Genomic DNA, 23,906 nt, shown 5'->3' on the forward strand with positions numbered 1-23,906 from the left:
TTTCCTTCATTCTTGCCGCTGTCCTTAGCCTAACTCTAAACCTAACCCTAAACCTAATGCTAGCCCCTCCCACCCCCCATTATACGTCCTCATCCGCTTATCAGCGAGATCATTTGACCTTTAGTTTTTTGAGATTGGCTTATCTCACTTAACATGATATTCTCCAATTTCGACCATTTGCCTACAAATGCCATAATTTTATCATTCTTCATTGCGGAGTAATATTCCATTGTATAAATATGCCACAGTTTCTTTATCCATTCATCAACTGAAGGGCATCTAGGTTGGTTCCACAGTCTGGCTATGGTGAATTGAGCAGCAATGAACATTGATGTGGCTGTATCTCTGTAGTATGCTGATTTTAAGTCCTTTGGGTATAGGCCAAGGAGTGGGATAGCTGGGTCAAATGGTGTTTCCATTCCAAGCTTTCTGAGGAATCTCCACACTGCTTTCCAGAGTGGCTGCACTAATTTGCAACCCCACCAGCAATGTATGAGTGTTCCTTTTTCACCACATCCTCGCCAACACCTATTGTTGCTTGTATTCTTGATAATCGTCATTCTAATTATTTTAAACTTGTAATCCTCCGGCCTCAGCCTCCTGAGTAGCTGGGATTACAGGCTTGCAATTACAGAGAACCTTTGGAAGGGGTCAAAGAAGAAAAGAGTAAGGAAAAGAGATATACAGGTAGGTTATAATTTCAGAACCTCTGGTATAATGTAATCTAACATTATCAGTTAAGAATAGGTATGGGAGCTGAGGATGTAGCTCAATTGGTAGAGTGCTTGCCCTGCATGCACAAGGCCCTGAGTTCAATCCCCAGCACCAAAAAAAAAAAAAAAAAAGAGTAGGTATGATTAATTTCCAGTAATATGGGAAACCCCTGTGGGCTGGGGTTGTAGAGCGCTTGCCTAGCATATGTGAGGCACTGGGTCAATCCTCAGCACTGCATATAAATAAAGAAAATAAAGGTGAGTCCATCTACAACTGAAAATTAAAGAAAGTCTTCCTACTACTCACCACCTAAAAATGATGAATTTATTTGAAAAAAAATTTTTGTTTTGAAATATGGCTAAGGTGGCAAAAAAGCAAGGTTAGAAAAACTAGATGACCCCTAAGCTCCAGGTGCCTGCTGCCCTAAGGTCATCTACTAGTTGCAGATGACTCTCATAATTGACTTTTTTTTTCAACTCTTTTTTTTTATTAAAAACATTTTTTTTAATTAAAAAAATTTTTTTTCAGACTGCATTTTGATTCATTGTACACAAACGGGGTACAACTTTTCATTTCTGTGGTTGTACACAATGTAGATGTACACCATTCATGTAATTATACATATACATAGCGTAATACTGTCTGTCTTATTCTACTATCTTTCCTTTGCCCACCTGCTCCCACCCCATTTTCCTCTGCACCAAAGTTCCTTCATTCTTCTCTTCCCCTCACCACCCCCCTTAGTTATATATCGTCATCCACTTATCAGAGAAAACATTCAGCCTTTGGTTTTTTGGGATTGGCTTATTTCACTTAGCATGATATTTTCCAACTTCATCCATTTACCAGCAAATGCCATGATTTTATTATTCTTTATGACTGACTAATATTCCTTTGTGTGTATATATATATATATATATATATATATATATATATATATACCACAGTTTCTTTATCCATTCATCAGTTGAAGGGCATCTCAGTTGGTTCCACAATCTAGCTATTGTGAATTGAGCTGCTGTGAACATTGATGTGGCTGCATCACTGTAGTATGCTGATTTTAAGTCCTTTGGGTATAAACCGAGGAGTGAGATAACTGGGTCAAATGGTAGGTCCATTCCAAGTTTTCTGGGGAATCTCCATACTGCTTTCCAGAGTGGCTGCACCAATTTGCAACTCCACCAGCAATGTATGAGTGTGCCTTTTTCCCCACATCCACACCAACACTTATTATTGCTTGTGTTCTTGATAATAGTCATTCTAATTGGATTGAGATGAAATCTTAGGGTGGTTTTAATTTGCATTTCTCTTATTACTAGGGATGATGAGCACTTTTTCATATATTTGTTGATGACCTGTATATCTTCTTCTGTGAAGTGTCTGCCCATTTCCTTGCCCATTTATTGATTGGGTTCTTTGTATTTTGGGTGTAAAATTTTTTAAGTTCTTTATAAACTTTGGAGATTAGTGCTCCGTCTGAGGTGTCTGTGGAAAAGATTTTCTCTCACTCTGTAAGATCTCTTTTCATATTATTGATTGTTTCCTTTGCTGAGAAAAAGCTTTTTAGTTTGAATGTATCCCATTTATTCATTCTTGCTTTTATTTTTTGCACTGTGGGGTTCTTGTTAAGGAAATCTGGTCCCAAGCCAACATGATGGAGATTTGGGCCTAATTTTCCTTCTTTTTGGTGAAGGGTCTCAGGTCTTAATTCCTAGATCCTTGATCCATTTTGAGTTGAGTTTTGTACAGAGTGAGAGATAGGGGTTTAAATTCATTTTACTGCATATGGATTTCCAGTTTTACCAGCACCATTTGTTGAAGAGGCTATCTTTTCTCCATTGTAAGTTTATGGCACTTTTGTCTAGTATGAGATAACTCAACTTATGTGGGTTTGTCTCTGTATCTTCTGTTCTGTACCATTGATCTACCTTGCCAATTTTGGTGCCAATACCATGCCGGTATTACTATTGCTCTATAGTAGAGTTTAAGGTCTGGTATTTTGATACCTCCTGTATCACTCTTCCTGCCCAGAATTGCTTTGGCTATTCTGGGTCTTTTGTTCTTCCAGATGAATTTCAAGATTGCTTTCTCTATTTCTATAAGAAATGTCATATAAAAAATGTCATAGGGATTTTAATTGGAATTGTGTTAAATCTGTATAACGCCTTTGGAAGTATGGCCATTTTTATAATATTAATTCTGCCTATCCAAGAACATGGGAGCTCTTTCCATCTTCTAAAATCTTCAGTTTCTTTCTTTAATATTCTATAGTTTTCATCGTAGAGACCTTTCACCTCTTTGGTTAGATTGACTCTCAAGTATTTTATTTTTTTTGAGGCTATCGTGAATGGAGTTGTTTTTCTCATTTCCCTTTCAGATGTTTCATTGCTTATGAATAAAAATGCTTTAGATTTATGCATGTTGATTTTATATACTGCTCTTTTGCTGAATTCATTTATTAGGTCTAAAAGTTTTCTGGTGAAGTTTTTTGAAACCTCTAGATATAGAATCATGTCAACGGCGAATAGTAACAGCTTGAGTTCTTTTCCTATTTGTATCCCTTTAATTTCTTTGGTCTAATTGCTCTGGCTAGTATTTCAAGGAAAATGTTGAATAGAAGTGGTGAAAGAGGGCATCCCTGTCTTGTTCCAGATTTTAAAGGGAATGCTTTCAGTTTTTCTCCATTAAGAATGATGTTTGGGGCTGGACTTGTGGCTTAGTGGTAGAGCACTTGACTGGCACATGTAAGGCACTGGATTTGATTCTTAGTGCCACATAAAAATAAATAAATAAAATAAGGTACTGTATTCCACCTACAACTAAAAAAAAAAAAATAAAGAAAAAAAAAAAAAAAGAATGATGTTGGCCGTGGACTTAGCATAAATAGCCTTTACAATGTAGAGGTATGTACCTACTATCCTTATTTTTTCTAGTGTTTTAAGCATGAAGGGGTATTGTATTTTGTTGAACGCTTTCTCTGCGTCTGTTGAAATAATATGTGATTCTTAACCTTAAATTCATTGATGTGATGAATTACATTTATTGATTTCCGGATGTTGAACCAACCTTGCATCCCCAGGATAAACCCCACTTGATTGTGGTGCACTGTCTTCTTAATATGTTTTTGTATGTGATTTGCTAGAATTTTGTTAAGGATTTTTGCATCTGTCTTCACCAGAGATATTGATTTAAATTTTTCTTTCCTTGATGTGTCTTTGTCTGGTTTTGGTATCAGAGTGATACTAGCTAGCTTCATAGAATGAGTTTAGAAGGGTTCCCTCCTTTTCTATTTCCTGGAGTACTTTGAGTTCTTTGAAGGTCTTGTAGAACTCGGCTGAGAGTCCATCTGGTCCTCAGTTTTCTTGGTTGGTAGACTTTTTTTTTTAAAGTTTTTATTTTTATTTGACAAATAGTAGTTGCATTTCTTTATGGGGTATAATGTGATATTTCAACTCAAGCATACATTGTGGAATGATCAAATTGAGGTAATTAGCATTTCTATCACCTCAAACATTGATCATTTCTGTGTGGCATTTGGTAGACTTTTGATGGCTTCTTCTATTTCATTGCCTGAAAGTGATCTGTTTAAATTGTGTATGTCCTCCTGGTTCAGTTTGGGAGGATCATATGTCTCTAGAAATTTGTTGATGTCTTTGATATTTTCTGTGTTGTTGGAGTATAGATTTCAAAGTAGCTTCTCGTTATGTTATGTATTTCAGTGGTGTCTGTTGTGATATTTCCTTTTTCATCACGAATTTTAGTAATTTGCATTTTCTCTCTCATTCTTTGTTAATTTGGCTAAGGGTTTGTCTATTTTGTTTACTTTTTCAAAGAACCAACTTTTTGTTTTGTCAATTTTTTGAATTGTTTCAATTTCACTGATTTCAGCTCTGATTTTAATTATTTCCTGTCTTCTACTACTTTTGGTGTTGTTCTGTTCTTCTCTCTGGAGGACTTTGAGATGTAATGTTAGGTCATTTAGTTGCTGACTTTTTATTCTTTTCTTGAATGCTGACTTTTCCTCTTAGTACTACTTTCATACTGTCCCAGAGGTGTTGATATGTTGTATCATCATTCTCATTTACCTCTAAGAATTTTTTTATCTCCTCCCTGATGTTTTCTTTTATCCATGCTTCATTCAATGGCATATTATTTAGTCTCCAGGTGTTGGAGTAATTTCTGTTTTTTATTTTGTCATCAATTTCTAATTTCATTTCATTATGATCCGATAGAACACAAGGTAGTATCTGGTTTTTTTTTTTGCATTTACGAAGGGCTGCTTTGTGGCATAACATATGATCTGTTTTAGAGAAGGATCCTTGTCCTGCTGAGAAGAAAGTGTATTCGCTCATTGATAAATGGAATATTCTATATATGTCTGTTAAGTCTAAGTATTGATTGTGTTATTGAGTTCTATGTTTCATTTTTTGCTTTTTGTTTGGAGGATCTATCCAGTGGTGATAGCAGTGTGTTAAAGTCACCCAGAATTATTGTGTTGTGGTCTGTTTGATTCCTGGAATTGAGAAGGATTTGTTTGATGTACATGAATGCGCTATTGTTTGGGGCATAAATATTTATGATCGTTATGTCTTATTGATTTATGGTTCCCTTAAGCAGTATGAAATGTCTCTCTTTATACCTTCTGACTAATGTTAGCTTGAAGTCCACTTTATCTGATATAAGGATGGAAACCCCCGCTGTTTTACTGAGTCCATGGGGTTTTTTCATTCTTTCACCTTCAGTCTGTGGATGACCTTTTCTATGAGATAAGTCTCTTGAAGGCAGCTTATTGTTGGGTCTTTCTTTTTTTTTTTTTTTTTTCTTTTTTGGGTGCTGGGGATCCAACCCAGGGCCCTTGTGCTTACAAGGTAAGCACTCTACCAACTGAGCTATCTCCGGGTCTTTCTTTTTAATCCAATCTGCCAGTCTGTGTCTTTTGATTGATGTGTTTAGGCCATTAACGTTCAGGGTTATTATTGAGATATGATTTGTTTTCCCAGTCATTTGGGCTTATTTTTGGTTTTTAACTTGACTTGGTTTCTCCTTTGATTGGTTTTCCTTAAGGTAGTTGCTCTCTTTGCTTACCTCCATTGTTGTTTTTCATTTCCTCCTCATGGAATATTTTGCTGAGAATGTTCTGTAGTGCAGGCTTTCTATTTGTAAATTCTTTTAACTTTTGTTTATCATGGAAGGATTTTATTTCGTCTTCAAATCTGAAGGTTAGTTTTGCTGGGTATAGGATTCTTGGTTGGCAACCATGTTCTTTCAGAGCTTGAAATATGTTGTTCCAGGCCCTTCTAGCTTTTAGTCTGGGCTGAGAAATCTGCTGATATCCATATTGGTTTTCCCCATGTGTAATATGATGCTTTTCTCTCACAGCCTTCAAAATCCTATCTTTATTTTGTATGTTAGGCATTTTCATTATAATGTGCCTTGGTGTGGATCTGTTGTGATTTTGTGCATTTGGTGTTCTGTAAACCTCTTGTATTTGATTTTCCATTTCATTCTTCAGGTTTGGGAAATTTTCTGATATTATTTCATTGAATAGGTTGTTCATTCCTTTGGTTTGTATCTCTGTGCCTTCCTCAATCCCTATAATTCTTAAATTTGGTCTTTTCATGGTGTCCCATAGTTCTTGGAGTTTTTGTTCATGATTTCTTACCATTTTCTCTGGTCAACTTTATTTTCAAAATTAAAAGATTCTGTCTTCCAAGTGATCTAGTCTGTTGGTGATGCTTTCCATTGAGGTTTTTTTGTTGTTGTTTTTTATTGTTTCCTTCATTTCAAGGATTTCTGTTTGGTTCCCCCCCCCCTTTTTTTTTCCCTTGAGAATCTCTCTTTGTTGAAATGATCTTTTGCTTCCTGTAGTTGCTCTTTCAACTGCTTATAGGAGTGGTCATTCATTGCCTGCATTTGCTTTCTTATCCTTTGTTTCACGAATCATTTTAATTATGTATATTCTGAACCCCTTTTCAGACATTTCTTCTACCATGCTGTTATTTGATTCTATTAATATAAAATCTAGGTTTGTTTGGATCATTTTCCTCCCTTGTTTTTTCATGTTGTTCTTGTATCTTCCCCTCTAGCAGTGCAGATCTGGGGTTATTTCAGTTTCCCCCCATAGGCTTATAGTGACCCTATAGGTTTCCAAAACCTCTTCTTTAAGGAGGAGGTCAATATTAGCAGCACCCAGTACAGAAAATATGCAGCCTAAATCAAATAGCCCCTATGAAGATGTTAACAATATTGTCATAATAAACAGAGAGGATGAGTTCAATTATTATCTACAGTATAACAAACAGATTTGCAATAAGGTCTACAGTTTCTATTGGAGGACAAAGAGGATGGGAATGGTATAGGATGTAACTGTTAATGGGATCAGAAAAGAGTATATAGAAGTTCTAGATCTTAGAAAGAGTGAAAGTGTAATCAAAAGAAGTTGCTATTAGCATGAGAAAAGGGAGAAAGAGACTTGAGGAAACAGGTAAATAAAAGGAAAATAGAGCAAGAAAAATAAAGAAATAAAAACTCAAAAATTTTCCAAAGAGAAAAAAAAAAAAAAAAACACTACAACATAAGTCATATAGTGTGCAAACCTCCCAGTCTTTAGCAGGTGTCTCAGTATGGGATTTGCCCCACCTAAAGATGGGAACTTTGCTTCCAGGATAATCCACCATGGCTGCACTGGCTTCCAAATGTGTTGGCAAATGGGGAGCTGCAGCGTGGGGTATTGGCGTGATTGGCCGGGGGCTTTGAAGGTGGGTTACAGTTAATTGGGCAGGGGTCCTGGAGGCAGGGTGTGGTCGGTCAGGCTGAGGGGTCCTGGAGAAGGGGACCCAGTCAGTCCTGCTGGAGGTCCTGCAGGTCTTGGCTATTGTCTGAAATTGTGGCAGCCAGGCAGAACCAAACCTGCCGGTACTGTGATAGTGAACTTCCAGGCAACAGCAGGCAACTGGCAATCCACTGGAGGTCTGTGGTTGATCTGCAAGGTACTGGTAGACGATCAGTAGTTGGTCTTTGGGTGGTGGGTGATGAGTAGGTGAAAGGCAGGCGATGGACAGGCAAGAGCAGGCAAATAGGCAAATGGAGAATGATAGGCACCAGTCAGTGAGCAATCTGCACTCAAAAAGTAGTTGGTATGCTGGCAGACTGCAGGTGATTGCAGTGTACAAATGGGGTAAACAGCAGAGGATCAATAAACAGCAAAGACTCCCTCACAGAGAAAGATATCTTCTGCTTGAAACCCAAGTTGCAGAGCGACAAGGAATACAGTCTCCCTCTTGTCCGCCACCTTGGATCTCTATTTATTAACTCTTGACCAGTTTTGTTTCCGTCTCTTCCTTCTTTTTTTTTTTTTTTTTTTTTTTTGCATCTAGCGACTTAAACCATCGCTCATTTTTAAAATATTCTTTGTTTTGAGACAGGGTCTTGTTGAATTGCTGGGGGCTGCACTGAGGCTGAATTGCTGAAACTGATCTCTCATAATTGGTTTTTAAAAGGTACATATACAACTCAGGAGACAACAAATAGGAGCCATAGGAGCCATGAATATAGGGATAAAGATCAGAGATTCATCTTCCTAAAATCATAACCCCAAAAGGCTAAATACCTTCTATAAAAGAGGAACCAGAAAAAAAAAAAAAGGTCAGTCTAGCAAAGAGAGCTACTCAGAGAACTTATCACCTCTCACCCTTAAATATGACTTTAGAGAGAAAGACGTTTGTCCTGAACATTTTTAATTAGAAACATGACTTCATTGAAGTTTGGGACCCCTCTACCTATGTGACTTGGAAGAAAACAAAAGAAAAAAAAACTTAGACTTAGGCTTAGGCTTATTCTAAAATGTTAAGTTTGATATTATACCCAGGCAGAGATATAAGTGAATCCAGATTGTTTTTGCAGGAATAGTCCCCTCAGCATCCTCAAAGAATTATCATAGATAATATCCCAGAAAACATGAGCTCCCATTAAAGTCACAAAGCACATGAGGAAATAGGTCACATGAGCACAATAGAACACCAAAATCAGACTCAGAAACACTTCAGGTATTGTCATTACTGGATACTGAATATAATGTAAGTGTATTTAATATGTCTGAAGAAATAAATGGGAGAATTGAAAATATGATTGGATAACAAGGGTTTGTCCAAAAATCTCAGAATCTCAGAATGAAAACTGCAATAATTATTAATTTAAGAGTGGATTTAATAGCAAATTAGGAAGATTAAAAGGGAGTTGTAAAGATATTGAGAATGCAGTACAGGAATGCAAAAGAGATTTGAAATATCTATTTAAGATATATGGGGAAAGACTGAAAATGTCTGACATATACATCTGTGGTAAGCAGAAAAATGGCCATGCAAAGATGTCCATGTCTTCATCCCCTGAACCCTTGAATGTCACCTTAAATGAAAAGGAGACTTTGTGACTATGTTTAAAAAAATTAAGGATCTTGCGATACAGAATAGCTAAAGTTATAGTAGACAACTGGGGATATAGCTCAGTGGTAGAGTGCTTGCCTAGCATGTATGAGTGTTTAGTTTTGGTCCCCATCACATCCAAAAAAGTAGTAGAAAGCAAGTGGAATGGAAGAGGAAGACTTCAAATAATAGGAAACAAAGGAGAAACGAAAGTGCAGGGCAAAAATATGATAGAATATGGTAGAAATAAGTGCATATCTATCAGTAATCATAATGAATATAAATGAATTAAAGGCTCTAGTTAAAGTACAAATATTGGCTCAGATGTAATTCTAGCTATTTGTGAGGATAAGGCAGGAAGATAGCAAATTTGAGGCCAGCTCTAGAGATATAGGTTAGTGGTAAATTGCCCATGTGTTAAATCCCAGTACTGCAAAATAAGAAAAAAAAAAAAAAAAAAACAAAGACAAAGGTTGTGAAGCTGTATGTAAAACTGTAAGCCAACTGCATGTTGTTAAAGTAGTATATTAAATTAAAACTTAGAACAGAGGCAAGTTGAAGATAAAAGAATAGAAAATTATATTCCTGGCAAAATAAAAATCAAAAGAAATTAGTATAATTACCTTATAGGTCAAGTATCTGTTAGCTGAAATACTTGGGACAAGAAGTGTTTCAAAATTTTGTAATTTTTTCAGACTTTGGGATTTTTGCATATGGATCAAAAGTTATCTTGGGGATGGGGGCACAAGTCTAAACACTAAATTTATGTTTTGTATACACCTTATTCACAAAGACTAAAGGAATTTATATAATATTTTTAGTACTTGAGTTTTGAGGTTAGGTATGGAATTTACCACATATATGTAAATTCATGTTAGTGCTCAAGATGTTTTGAATTTAGGAGCATACAGAGTAAGGTATTCTCAACCTGTAATAAAATAGACTTCAGAGTAGGGATCATCCTTCAAATAATTGTATTAATATTTCAGATGGGAATTGCCTTTTGCAGTTGGGTAGAGATGGAAGTAACAGTGGCTTAAAGCAGACAGACATTCATTTTTCTCCCACAGAGACTAGAGATTAAGGCTAGGACTGATTATGGTAATTTAATTTTATCATCAAAATGTACACCATCTTTAGCATGTGTTGACTTTATGGTTTGGGATGGTTGCTTGGAGCATCAACTTTCAAAGATTGCTTGTAGGAGAAAGGATGAGTGTGCTTGGATAGAACATATGCACAAGGTATCATGCCATCTTATAAAGTGGTTTCTTGAAAGTTCTACCTAACAACTTCATTTGCTCTTAGCTACAAGGCAGTTAGATGTTTTTTTAGAGTAGCACACTACTGTCCAGAATACAACTGGACTTTCCTTACTAAGGCAAAGAGGAAAGATTGGACATTGGGTAGGACACCAGCAGTCTTTACCACATCATATAATTATAAAAATTTCTCCACCCCAACCCCAGTCCCAAGCAATTACCAGGGTGCTTTGTGTGTCAATAAATTTGCCGTTTCCAATGGTATCGTGCTAATGAATTGTACAATAAAGAAGTTTCAGTTTTCTTGGAAGATGTTAGAATTCTAAAGTTATTTGTATCAGAATAGTTGACATAAACCAAAAGTAACAACTGTAAGGAGAAATTAGTAAATTTACCATCAAACTAGGATTTTTAAAAATGTTTTTAGTTGTAGATGGACAGAATAACTTTATTATGTGATACTGAGGATTGAATCATGTGCTAAGTAAGCACTCTACCACTGAGCCAGAAGCCCAGCCCAAACTAGGAGTTTTTGGTAATAAAATAACAAAAGCTTGAGATATTAGATGAATATAGAACATTGTACTCAAGTTTTGAAGAATCAATATTATATAATTGCTATTATATTTGCATATGTAGTAGTTTATAGAATCCCAAATTTCTGATAATGTGAGTTGGATAGTATACTTTTATGATAGAGTGCTTGCATAGCATGTGCAAGGACCTTAGGTTCAATCTCCAGCCAAACACACACACACACACACATAATTCTGATAATGCAAGATAATCAATATTAAAAGTATCCCTGAAAATATTAAATTTTCAAAGATTACTTATTATACAGACCACCTTCTCTGAAGACAACACAAATTAAGTTAGGACTCAGTTTTTTTAAAAGGTGACATTAAAAACTGCGGTGGGCAAGGTGGTGCATGCTTGTAATCTCATTGACTAGGGAAGCTGAGGCAGGAGGCTGGTAAGTTCAAGGCCAGCTTTGGCAAGCCCTGTCTCAATAAAGAAGGAAGTTTGTAAGTTTAAAAATATACTTCTACATAACAATTGAGGTTGTAGAAATAATGATGGAAGTTTAATAATACTTAAAACTGAGTGATAATGAAAATGTAATATCAAAATATGTTTTTTAAAAAACTTTTATAGTTGTAGATGGACAGAATGCCTTTATTTTATTTGTTTATTTTTATGTGGTGCTAAGGATCAAACCCAATGTCTCACACCTTCTAGGCAAGCCTCTACCACTGAGCTACAACTCCAGCCTTGAGGTTAGTGGTAATTAAGAGGGGAACAGAATCTCAAAAGTTGAGTATTTCAGTGGCTCCTACTAATTTACCTTTTTCTGTGGGGGGGAGGGTTACCAGGGATTGAACTCAGGGGCACTCAACCACAGAGCTACATCCCCAGCCCTATTTTGTATTTTATTTAGAGACAGGGTCTTACTGAGTTGCTTAGCGCTTAGTTTTGCTGAGGCTGGCTTTGCACTCACCATTCCCCTGCCTCAGCCTCCCGAGCTGCTGGGATTACAGGCATGCAACACTGCTCCCAGCTGTCTCCTACTAAATTATTAGCATATTAGGTCCTGTGCAGTTTGACTTCTGACAGTTGTCAGCATTCACTACTATTCCTCCTCTTTCCTTTTATTTAAACTTAATGACATGATTACAGATTACATTACTGGCTTTAAAACTTTAGTGTGTATCAGAGTCATCTGGAGGTTTTTTTAAAATTACAGGGTGGTTGAGTCTCACTCCCAGAGTTTTCTGATTCATCTGATGTGAAGGTGGAACCCCTAAACTTAAATTTTTAACAAACTATCAGATGATGTTAATGCTGCTGGTATAGTAACCATACTTTGAGAACCCCACTGTACTGAGACTGTATTCTATTGACTATCCCTTTGTAACTGCCAGTTCTTTCCTGCAACTCTTTTATTTTCCTCCCTTCTTACATTTAACTTTTTTTCCCCATTGCCTCTAGGAAGTATTTTTAACCACCAAATTGTTAGATGTCTCTTGGCTATGCTTGCTTATATTCCCCAGTACTTCTTGTATATCTGTAATACCCCTAATCATACTAGGTACCACTTTATATCCCTTAGGATGGCTATAAAAAAAATAAAAACCACAATAATATGTATTGGTGAGTATGTGGAGAGATTGGAAACATATATTGCAGGTGTGAGTATAAAGTGGTACAGCCACAGTAGAACACAGCCTAAAAAGGTTAAATATGGAACTATGTGCCATTTGACCTAGCAATTCTTCTGATAGGTATATATCCAAAATAATTAGAAACAAGAGTCCAAAACAGGTATCTGCAGAGCACTTTCATGTCAGCAGCATTACATGACCAAAAAAGGAAGAATCCAACCAAGTGACCATTGATAGGCAAATGGATAAACAAAATGTGGTCATATACATATAATGGGTTTTTTTGTGAGGGGCTACTGGACATCGATCTCAGGGGCATTCGACCACTGAGCCACATCCCCAGCCCTATTTTGTAATGATTTAGAGACAGGGTCTTACTGAGTTGCTTAGCACCTCACTTTTGCTGAGGCTGGCTTTGAATTTGCAATCCTCCTGCCTCAGCCTCCTAGCTGCTGGGATTACAGGCATGCACCACCATGCCCAGCTAATTATTTTTAATCTATATTTTTATCTTTAAATTATTTTTAAAAATATATCAGTTAAGCATATTCTGGCATATAGATAAGGTATTAATGGCAATGGCAGTTAGCACTTATCCTCAATCCTGTAGACTTCTTGAGCTTAAAACAAGAGTGGGCTGGGGATATAGCTCAGTTGGTAGGGTGTTTGCCTCGCAAGCACAAGGCCCTGGGTTCAATCCCCAGTACCGCAAAAAAAAAATAAATAAATAATAAGAAGAAAGAAGGTTAGAAAGAAGTATGTCCAGTATCAGCTGTAAGATTTGAGCATATTGTGTTTTTTTTGGTTTTGTAATTTTCTTATAATTACAGTAAGGAGTGAAATAAGAGGGATAGGATCTAGTTATTTGAGGATGCTTGTTGGGTAAATTTCAGTTAATTCAAAACAGTTCAATTAAACATTTATTTACTCTGACACAGTGCTTAACATTATAGGTATATAAGGAAAACAGCAGCCCCTGGTTCCACAGAATTACACAATCTAGTTTGGTAGACCACAGTCGGTTTGTGTGATGATAGATATATGAACTAAGATTAGTATTATCAATTCCTTTTATCATACATTTATTGAGCAGCTACTATGTGTAAGGTTCAGTGTTGGCAGTAAAGGGTACAATGACTAACAGGAAAGATTTGCACCTACATTGAGAGAGCTTACAGGCATGTTGTAAGTAAATTTTGTGCTCTACCTAGCCTTTAAGTTTTTGAAATGAAGTAACTAGGACAAGACAGAAAGCAGTAGGAATAGACTCTTAAGATAGACTCTTAACATTGGAGTAATTCAAACCATGATGTAACTTTTATGTGAATCTGAAATTCTCTCAACAACAGGAAAGATTGAAATTTGAATCGGTCCCATGAATATTGGAATGACTCTTCATTGCTAAGATTGTGCTTAGTTTTTTTTTTTAATGGTTACAATTAGGTGGAAAGTTTCTAAGTTTAAAGTTCAAATCTTCATTCATAAAACAAATATTTATGGAAGATACATACTGTTCTTTGAGAGGTAGGAAGTGATGAAGAAGTTAATGGAGGACTAAAGCCAGGAATTATTTGGGACAGTCATCAAACTGTCTTTTGGTGTTGTATAGCTAGTTATGCTGTCACTCTGTTACCAAACTGCAGTTATCAAAGCCTTTATTTTAATACATTTAAAGAATTGAAGATTCAGCACCCTATTGCAATTTATGCCAGTGAGAGGTGTTTATGGCTCCATACTGGCTTCATTATGATTGTTTTATTATTGATTTTTCTTGAATAGGAAAGAAAAGCCATCTGCTCAGAGAAAGCGGTTTTTGTTGTTATTGTTCTTAGCATACCTTGGCTGGAAGAAAATTTTAATGAGATTAAAATAAATCACCCTTTTACCAGAAGAGAAGTATATTTTTTCCATAATCCTGTGGTGGGCTACCCTTCTCTTACAGAATCAGTTCTGAAATAGCAGGTGCAAGTGTTGGAAATAAAATTTCTTTCTTTCTTTTTTTTTTTTTTGGTGCTAGGTATTGAACCCAGGGGTGCTTAACTACTGAACCACATCCCCAGACCTTTAAAAAATATTTTATTTAGAGACAGGGTCTCACTGAGTTGCTTACAGCCTTGCTAAGTTGCTAAGGCTGACTTTGAACTCGAGATCCTCCTGCCTCAGCCTCCTGAGCTGCTGGGATTACAGGCATGTGCCACCATATATGATTCATTTTCTTTATATACTGTTAACCAAGCAAACTCTTAGTATTAATAACTAATACTCTGAATCTTTGTGGAAGATCACAACCAATTGTTCTAAGCCAGGCATGGTGGAACATACCTGTAATTCTAGCTAATCCATAAACTGGTGCAGGAAAATCATAAGTTCAAGGGCAACCAATGCAACTTAGGAACACCTTGTCTCAAAATAAGAAAAAGACTGGGGATGTAGCCTTTGTGTGTGTGTCTTAAAACAGTAAAACTAACTGAAAACTGAGATGCAATTGTTTGTTTGCCTTGAATGGGGCAAAGTGAGGTGCGAGTATGATGGGACATACGTGATGTTTGAACTCACTCAGGGCATATCTGAGTTTGAGTTTTCTCTCTGCCATTTCTTAGCTGTGTCAGCTGTGTAAGGCTCCCTGAACCTTATTTCTTAAGTTATACCTCCTAAGGGTAGTTATTAAATAGGTCAGGTGAATTGCCTTATGGTAGTACCTGATATGCAGTAGGCACTCAAAACATGCTTGCTTTCAACTACTGTAAAAATTCAGAGATGTGAAATAAATTCCAATATTAGAGTAAAGGGTAGTTATAATTGTGGATCTTTCAAAATTTTTATTTAATGTAGTTGTGAATCTATTTCTCTAATTTCTATTTGTCACAGAAATGATTAATCTTATGATTCTGGTGCTATGCTTTTTCCTGGTGTGAGATACCATTGTATGACAATAACGCAGCACTAACAGCTTTCTGGGTATGTAGTTTGATTTTTAGGCTTGAGCTTCCCACCTACACCTCCTCCAACTGATATAATTCAGTTATCTTTACTGAAAATAATGAAAGATGCTGATTATGTATGTTTATAGAATTTAAGTAGAAACCTGCTGCTCTGTTCTTGAGTGATAGAATGTAATTGTAACCTTATCCCAGGGAAAGTAAAATATGGTTAAAGACTATTTCGCTTTACATTATTTCATTCATCTTAGAATTAATACTTTATTTTTAAAATAGAGTAGCTAGAATTATAGTAGTTTTATTACTACTTATTGTAAAGAATGATTATAGTAAAAAGTGTCCAGTGTTCCTGATACCACAAAAATTTAAAAGCTCAGTAGTTACTTATTAAAGCCTCTGGTAATCAAATTTTTATGGTTCAGATGCTTTTATGTGTTCAAAAGTTATCCTACCAAACATATTACAGCACTTTATGGTAATAAATTTTACTTTTCATGTTCTTTCCTATTAACAAAAACCTGAGCCTGGGGCGGTGGTGCACGCCTGTAATCCCTGCAACTCGGGAGTCTAAGACAGGAGGATGGCGAGTTCAAAGCCAGCCTCAGAGAGATTGAGGTGCTAAGCAATTCAGTGAGACCCTGTCTCTTAATAAAATACAAAATAGGGCTGGGGATGTTGTTCAGTGGTTGAGTACCCCTGAGTTTAATCCCCAGTACCAAAAAACAAACAGACAAACAGAATGCATTTATACTGAAAATGGCCTGATATTTTCTAAATGCATACATTTTCTTGATTGTTGTATAGTCAGCAATGAATCTTAACAACCAATTGAAGAAATCGAATGAGATTCATTTATAATCTTAGCCACTATAGTAAATGGTCTCAGAGCTTCTCTTTTTTTTCTGGGATGGAGGAGGACTAGAGATTGAACCCAGGGGCACTTTACCACAAGCTACAACCCATAGGCCTTTTGTTTTGAGAAAGGGTCTCACTAAATTGATGAGACTGACCTCCAACTTTTTTTTTTTTTTTTTTTTTTTTTTTTTTTGGGTAAGGGGGATTGAAGCAAGGGATGCTTAACTACTAAGCTACATCCCCAGCCACCTTTTTTGTTTTTTATATTTTATCTAGAGACAGGGTCTCACAGCATTTCTTAGGGCCTCACTAAATTGCTGAAGTCAGCTTTGAACTCAAGATCCTCCTGCCTTAGCCTCCCAAGCCACTGGTATTACAGGCATGCACCACGCGACGCCCAGTTGGCCTCCAACTTTTTTTGTGTGTGTGGTACTGGGGATCGAACTCAGGGCCTTGTGCTTGTGAGGCAAGCACTCTACCAGCTGAGCTATCTCCCCAGCCCAGCCTCCAACTTTTGATCATCCTGCCTCATCCTCCCAAGTTGCTGAGATTACAGGTGTGCACCACTGCACCTGACCTGCTTCTCTTCCTAATATGTTTGATAATCAGTAAAATGATTATAAAAGAGCAGTAGTATAAATCAGGGTCTTTGAGTCATGTGCCAAGTATTATTGATGCTTAGTTTTGTGATCTTATATGTACTGTACTTGATTTCCTTATCTGTGATGTAAGGATGTTAGTAAAAAATGTTACTCTCTTGCAGGGTTGTGGAAGGATTTAATGAATTAATATATTTAAAAAGCACTTAAAAAGTAGCTGGAAAGTAAGGACCTAATACATTTTAGATGTTACAGTTGTCATTGTTCTACAATGTGACATGTGCCTTAATCAGAATGAACTACTTCTTTTCATTATGTCCTATGCAGTGAATTCAGAGAATAATAAAGTCTGTTGGGAAAAAGAGTTGCTTTGTATTAAGAATACTAGAAGGAAAAAAAATCCTAGAAGACTTCTATACCGTTTTGCATTTCTGTGTAGACCATATAATGAGAAGATAATCAGATAATGGCTGTTTTGAAATTATATTAAATATAACTTTAATATTCTAACCAGACAGGTGAACTTGTGTATATGTTTGGGTGCAGAAAATGATTAATAAAAATTCTTTGACATCTGACAAATGTTAAATAAAAATAGAGTAATGTTTATACATTGAGTATACAGTGACAGCAGATTTCGAATAGCATCTCTTCAAGTAACCATTAAATACCACTCAGTGAAACAGTGAACACTCATCCATGATCAAATCAACCAACAGCCCCTGATATTTTTATGTGATAATAATTTATGACCTTTTACATTATAAACCCATCTGTTTGTCATATAAATACTTTCATTATCTCATTGGGGAATAAGCTTTTATTTTGAACTCTGCTCATTTCCGTAGAATAATATGTTAAATTGTTCTTTTTTGGGTTTGAAATTGAGATGTGGAAATTTTTCCTTGAATAAGAAACAGAAATAAATTCATTTAAAAATGCTAAATATGCTATTCTGAATGTCTCTGTAGAAAGACAATAGTTATTTCAGATTCTTGCTTTAAGAATAACCTAGTAACTTCATTACTAGGGTTAACTAGGTACTTTTTATTTTAAAGAGTTTTTTTTGTTGTTGTTGTTGTTTTACTATTTTATGAATTCCCATCCTTGTTTTTTACTTTAAAAGCAATATTTTACTTTGAAAAGTTTATTTTTATTTTAAAATTTTATTTATTTTTTGACATTTGGTCTTGCTATGTTGCCCAAGCTGATCTTGAACACCTAGGCTTAAGTGATCCTCCTGCTTAAGTTTCTGGATATACTAGAATACAGTTGCATACCACTTGCCTGTCTTTAAGAACTTTAGACCAGAGGTTACAAACTGGTAGCTCTGACAGTGTTTAAATTTTTGTTTATTTTGGTTTTCTTTTGGAATTGGGGATTGAACCACGGGTGCTTTACCACTGAGCTACATCTCCAGCCCTTTTTATTTTTTATTTTGAGACAGGTTCTTCCTGTTTTGCCCTGCCTGAACTCAAACTTACAATCCTTCTGTCTCAACTTCCTCAGTACCTGGGGATTTCAGACATGCACCACTGGGTCTTGCTGTGTGTTTAAATTTTTAAATATTGTAAACAAATTGCCAAGTACCAGTGGCACTGGTACAGGTGTGTACCTATAATTCTAGCTACTGGGAAAGTTAAGGCAGGAGGATCACAAGTTTGAGGTCAGACTCTGTCTCAAAATAAAAAAATGAAAGGACTGGGAATGTAGTTTAATGGTAGAGCACCCCTTGGTCTAATCCCCAGTACCAGAAAGGGAAAAAAAAAAAATAATAAAAATAAATAAATAAATAAAATAAAATAAAATAAAATATAAAATAAAATAAAATAAAATTAAATTAAATTAAATTAAATTAAATTAATAAAATAAAATAAAATAAAATCCAACATATAAAAACTGGAAAGTCTCATTAAAATTTCTGAAATATCAGACTTGGCAATGTTGGATCTGTAATCTTAATGACCAAACTCCACAGCTTTAGAGAGAGCTGTACTCTTTTGGTGGGACACTCACTGTTCACTTGACTACTATGCACTTTCCCAGTAATCATCCCTTGTGACATTCAATATCTGTTTATTTCTTGATATGTGCCTATGTCAGTGAATTTACCTGGAGAATAAGGAAAAACCTTCATCTACTTAGGGTATCATTCATTTTTTAAAAAATTCTTCTAGACAATCATTTTCCTTTTCAAGGGAAAGGTAATGTGTTTTATGTCTATAACATAAATATAAGGGAGTAAAATGATAAATTTAGCTAATTCTTAAACTTAAAATAATTTAAAATCCAAACAAGTATTGCTCCTTTAAAATAATCATACCAGGAGCCTATTTATTCTAAAGGCACTACTCAAACTATTTTTGGAAAAAACAAAAAAAGGTTTATTTCTTTTGCTTATTCTTAGGATGTCACATTTTTATTTTTATTTTTTAAATTAAATTATTTTGGTACCAGGAATTGAACCCAGGGGTTCTTAACCACTGAGCCATATCCCCAGCCTTTTTAATATTTTCTTTAGAGACAGGATCGCACTAAGTTGCTTAGGGCCTCACTAATTTTCTGAGACTTACTTTGAACTCAGGATCCTCCTGTCTTAGCCTCCCAAGCCACTGGGATTACAGGCATGCACCACAGTGCTTGGCACATTTTTATTTTTTGAGAGTATATAGGATTTATTAACAGTTGGAAGATACATGTAATTTGACAAAATCAAATGTAACGAAATTTGTTTTTATCTTTATTTTATTTATTTTTTATGTAATGTTGAGGATAGAACCCAGTGCTTCACACATACTAGGCAAGTGCTCTCCACTGAGCTACAACTCCAGCTCAAATGTGACAGATTTTATGAAGTAGCAAGAAGTTGGCTCACAGTCTAATGGATAAGAATCTGAGTGAAACCAAATTTTATCAAACTTCACAGTAAATTTGAGCCTGGATGCATCTGTAGTTTTACATAGTAAATTTTCTTAAGGAAACATGATATAAATACATTTTTATTCCTATCAGCCCTTCAACCTTAACCCCTTTCTAAAGCAATATGGTATAATGAATAAACCAAAAATACAGCTTCTGCTGCTGCTACTACTACTACTATTACTACTACTACTACTACTACTACTATTAGCAAAAGAAAAAGTAGCAGAGAAAATTTTATTGAGGTGATGAAAATCAGATAACTGCTCTAATTTCATTTCACAAATTTTGAGAATTATCTTCCAGTGATAATACAATTTGGACCAGATGGAAAGAAAATCATTTTCAACTGTCCTTTCAGAGAGTACTATATACTGTTGTTAGAACCACATACAGTTTGAAAACTCCTACTAGTAAGTCACAGGGGTAAGAAAGTTAATTGGGTACATGGTTTGTGTGTTGAGACTAACTAGCATGGCTATTAAAGAAATTGTGTATAATTTATTTATATTGATCATTTGCAAAAATACACATATAAGTTAGTATTTTCCCTCCTCTCTGATAAAGCTTCTAGTAGAAGTCCCTCTACCAAACTTAGATAGATAAAATTTAGAGGTAAGGTCCAAAGGTAAGAATAACAGTCATTAGTCTCATAAAATCCTTCTCAGTTATATAGCTCTCTGCCCACCCTATCAAGTGGTGAAATGAGTGAAGCAACTAGAAAAGCTGATTATTTACCAGGTAAACAAATGCAACAAAAATTAATTGCACTGACTGTGGGCTAAGACTAAATTTGAAATCTCCCAGTTCAAAAATTATTTTTAAGACAGATGTGCTTTAAGTAGATGAATACATGGTATTTGAACTATATGTCAATAAAACTATTTTAAAAAACTCAAATGTGTCCCCCAAAGAGAAATTTTGCCACAGAAAGAGGGCATAAATATACTATTAAGTTGAAGAAGAACATTCAACATGGGAAATAGAAAAAACTAATTTGCTTAAGGGAGGGAAAATTAGGCTGCCTAGCAAAAAAAATTGTGAACATATTTAAAATTACCACACACGTTTGTTTTTTATTATTTCAGGAGGACAGTTGAGGCCAGTACACTTTTGACTCAATGGGGCTGAATGGGTGAGTAAGTGAGTGGGCAAGCAGGGTCCTGTGGTAAGTGTGGAAGAAGGAATAGAGAGCTCAGGATTTGGACTTCTCTGACTGGATTGGACTCTGTGACCCAGTCAGTGACCATAAATTTAACCTCCTTTATGAAAAGAAATGATTGTCTTTACCAAGGCAGGTACATCCAGGTTGACTCCATTGAATAGATCACAGAACACCCAGAATCAGTCATTTATAAAATGTAAATGCCGACATTGCTTTAAGTACAAATGTCACTTCCTTGCTTAAATGGCTTTTCATTGCTACAGAAAGGACTGACTAATGAACTCACCCTGCCTCTTCACCTTGCTCATGGTAATCCCCATTTCATTGGTCTTTCACCAACAGCGTTTCTTTCTTCTTCTTTTTTAAAATTTAAAAAATTTTTTTATTTGTTGATGGACCTTTATTTTATTCATTTCTTTACATGTGGTGCTGAGAATTGAACCCACTTCCTCACATATGTGATACAAGTGCTCTACCACTGAGTCACAACTCAGCCCCCCAACAGCCTTTCTTTAGAAGCTATTATTCTCTCTGTCTCAAGGCTATGTCCCTAGCCCTTGACAAGGTTGGCACCTTCTCATCCTTGAGAACACTGTTTAAAAGTGACTTCTCATAAAGTCCTTACCACCCTCTTATCTAAAACTTGTTCTGACTCACCACCCATAAGCTTTATTTCAGGTGGCCACAGTGGCACATGACTGTAATCTCATTGACTTAGGACACCGAGGCACAAGGATTGCAATTTTGAAGCCAGCTTTGGTAACTTAATGAGACCCTGTGTCAAAATAAGAAATGAATGGGGCTGGAGATCTAGCTCAATGGTAAAGCACCTCTGGATTCAATCCTTGGTACCAAAACAGAAATATTAACAACTTACTTTCAGCAACTCTGTTTAACTTGTATCCTGGTTCAGATTTGTAACACTTTTTTTTTTAAATTTTTTTTTTTTTTTTTTTTTTTTTTTTTTCAGTGCTGGGGATTGAACCCAGGGCCTTGTGCTTGCGAGGCAGGCACTCTACCAACTGAGCTATATCCCCAGCCCTGTAACACTTTTTTATTCATGTGGTTGCTTATGATGTCCATTCTATACTGTAAACTCTCTGAGCAGACAATTGTATATGTTGAGTTCACTGTTCTAACTCTAGTGACTATACCAGTTTTTAGGCACATAGAAGGCACTCCCTAAATATTTTTTGACTTAAGAACACTTTAAATAAATGTAAGTGCTTGTGCATTAAATAAATAAAAGTGCTTGTACATTTTCTTTTTGACATCTGGACATGTTTCAAACTCCTTGCATAATTGCTGTCATTCTCTAAGATTCATTTATTTAGAAGTAATATAAAAAAATGCATGTGTACATGTTTTAAGAAACAATTCTTTAAATCTGTTTTTCTATGTTTTAAGTATGACCCTTTTTCTTTTGTAGAAGGTAAATTGAATGGAGGAAAACAAATTGGTGCTGGGGCTGAGAATAAAATTCGATATTTCTAGCACTGATCTTCTTACCTTATCAACTTTGTGCCTATATTAAATAGATGGTTCTTCATGGCCTGGAAAAATACATAAGAACTAAATATTGATAATGTCAGAGAAACTCCCACATGAGAAGACTTAGAACTGGTTCTAAAATAAAACCATTATCTTTGTCATTAGTTTTCAGCTTTTGATGGTCTCTTATAGCATCTAACATAGGTGAAAATTTATTTTTCTAAAGACTAGTGCCTTTTTTAATAGCGATAACATTGCAGATAATTAAAACAAGATATAATTGTCATGATATTTGTAATGTTTTTCCCTCTTAGATTGAGATCTTTGGGATTTGAATTTGAGTTCATTGGTTGAGAACAGAATTGGGAAGTCAATTATACATTTGTATATCCCTTTAATCACTAAATATCTGAGAACTGACTATGGTATTCCCAGTGAGTAAAATGGTGAATGTGATAAGAAACAGTTCATGCCTTCACAAAGTTAGTACACAGGTATTAGTGTTGTTGGTGGGTGCTTTAGTAATACATATGAGGGCTACTGTAATTGCTTGTGGTAGTTAATAAAGATATTTAAGGTGAAAGTTAAATACGTCCATAAGTTAACATCATGAGAAGCAGAGATAAAGAAGGATCCAGGGCCCTTTGGAAGAATTGAAGTATTTCACTATCCATTAACATATAATGTGAGGGGAGGAATTAACAGAAATGAAGTCTTGGAGAGGTGAACAGGTGCCAGATCTGGAAGGATCTACCCCGGGTTCTATCCCCAGCAACTGACAAAGGAAAAAAAATTACTAAAAATGTTAGAAATTTAGAGTTTTATTCTTTTCCTTTTGACCCTATTCCTCAGAAATAAACTGCTGTTAATTTTCACAGACTTCTAAGTATGTGCCAACATATTCCCAGTAGAGTATTTGCAAAAGAATACAGTACTAATTTGTTTTCATTTTACTTCTTTTGGTAGGATAATGATATACATTTTATTCTACACTAGGCTTTTTTACCTAATAGGGTATTAGCTCTTTCCAAAATTAAGACATACATATCTACCTTTTTTCTTTTCAATAGCTATATACTCACTGTTCCACAGCATAGGTATATTGGAGGTTAGCTATTCTCCAAGTCATGGGCATCTAAGTTGATTCTAGTTTCTCGTTATTAATAATAATACTTGGTAGATGGCCTCATCAGTATACTTGGGTCAGATCTTACTCATAATTTGGGTCTCAACTCATCACATGAGATTAATATGTATGGTCACATGTGCTTTTCAGAAACACATAGATTGCCTTTAAATAAATCCAGTGTGGTCAGGTTTTCTTCCAGTGTTGGATCAAATTCTCTTTCTCTAGTTGAGCACCAGGTGAAGTTGTTG

General features: G+C 35.6%; 1 protein-coding gene and 1 non-coding gene across 9 annotated transcripts in view; both read left to right on the forward strand.

Moving 5' to 3' along the window:
• Csnk1g1 (casein kinase 1 gamma 1) overlaps positions 1–23,906 on the forward strand; it is a 165,441-nt gene that overhangs the window by 19,435 nt on the left and 122,100 nt on the right. The window lies entirely within an intron of this gene.
• Positions 13,200–13,273, forward strand: Trnaa-cgc (transfer RNA alanine (anticodon CGC)). The gene has a single exon. It is a non-coding gene; the product is annotated as a tRNA-Ala (tRNA).

This window comes from Sciurus carolinensis, chromosome 2, assembly GCF_902686445.1.
Source record: "Sciurus carolinensis chromosome 2, mSciCar1.2, whole genome shotgun sequence".
Lineage (NCBI taxonomy): Eukaryota > Metazoa > Chordata > Mammalia > Rodentia > Sciuridae > Sciurus > Sciurus carolinensis.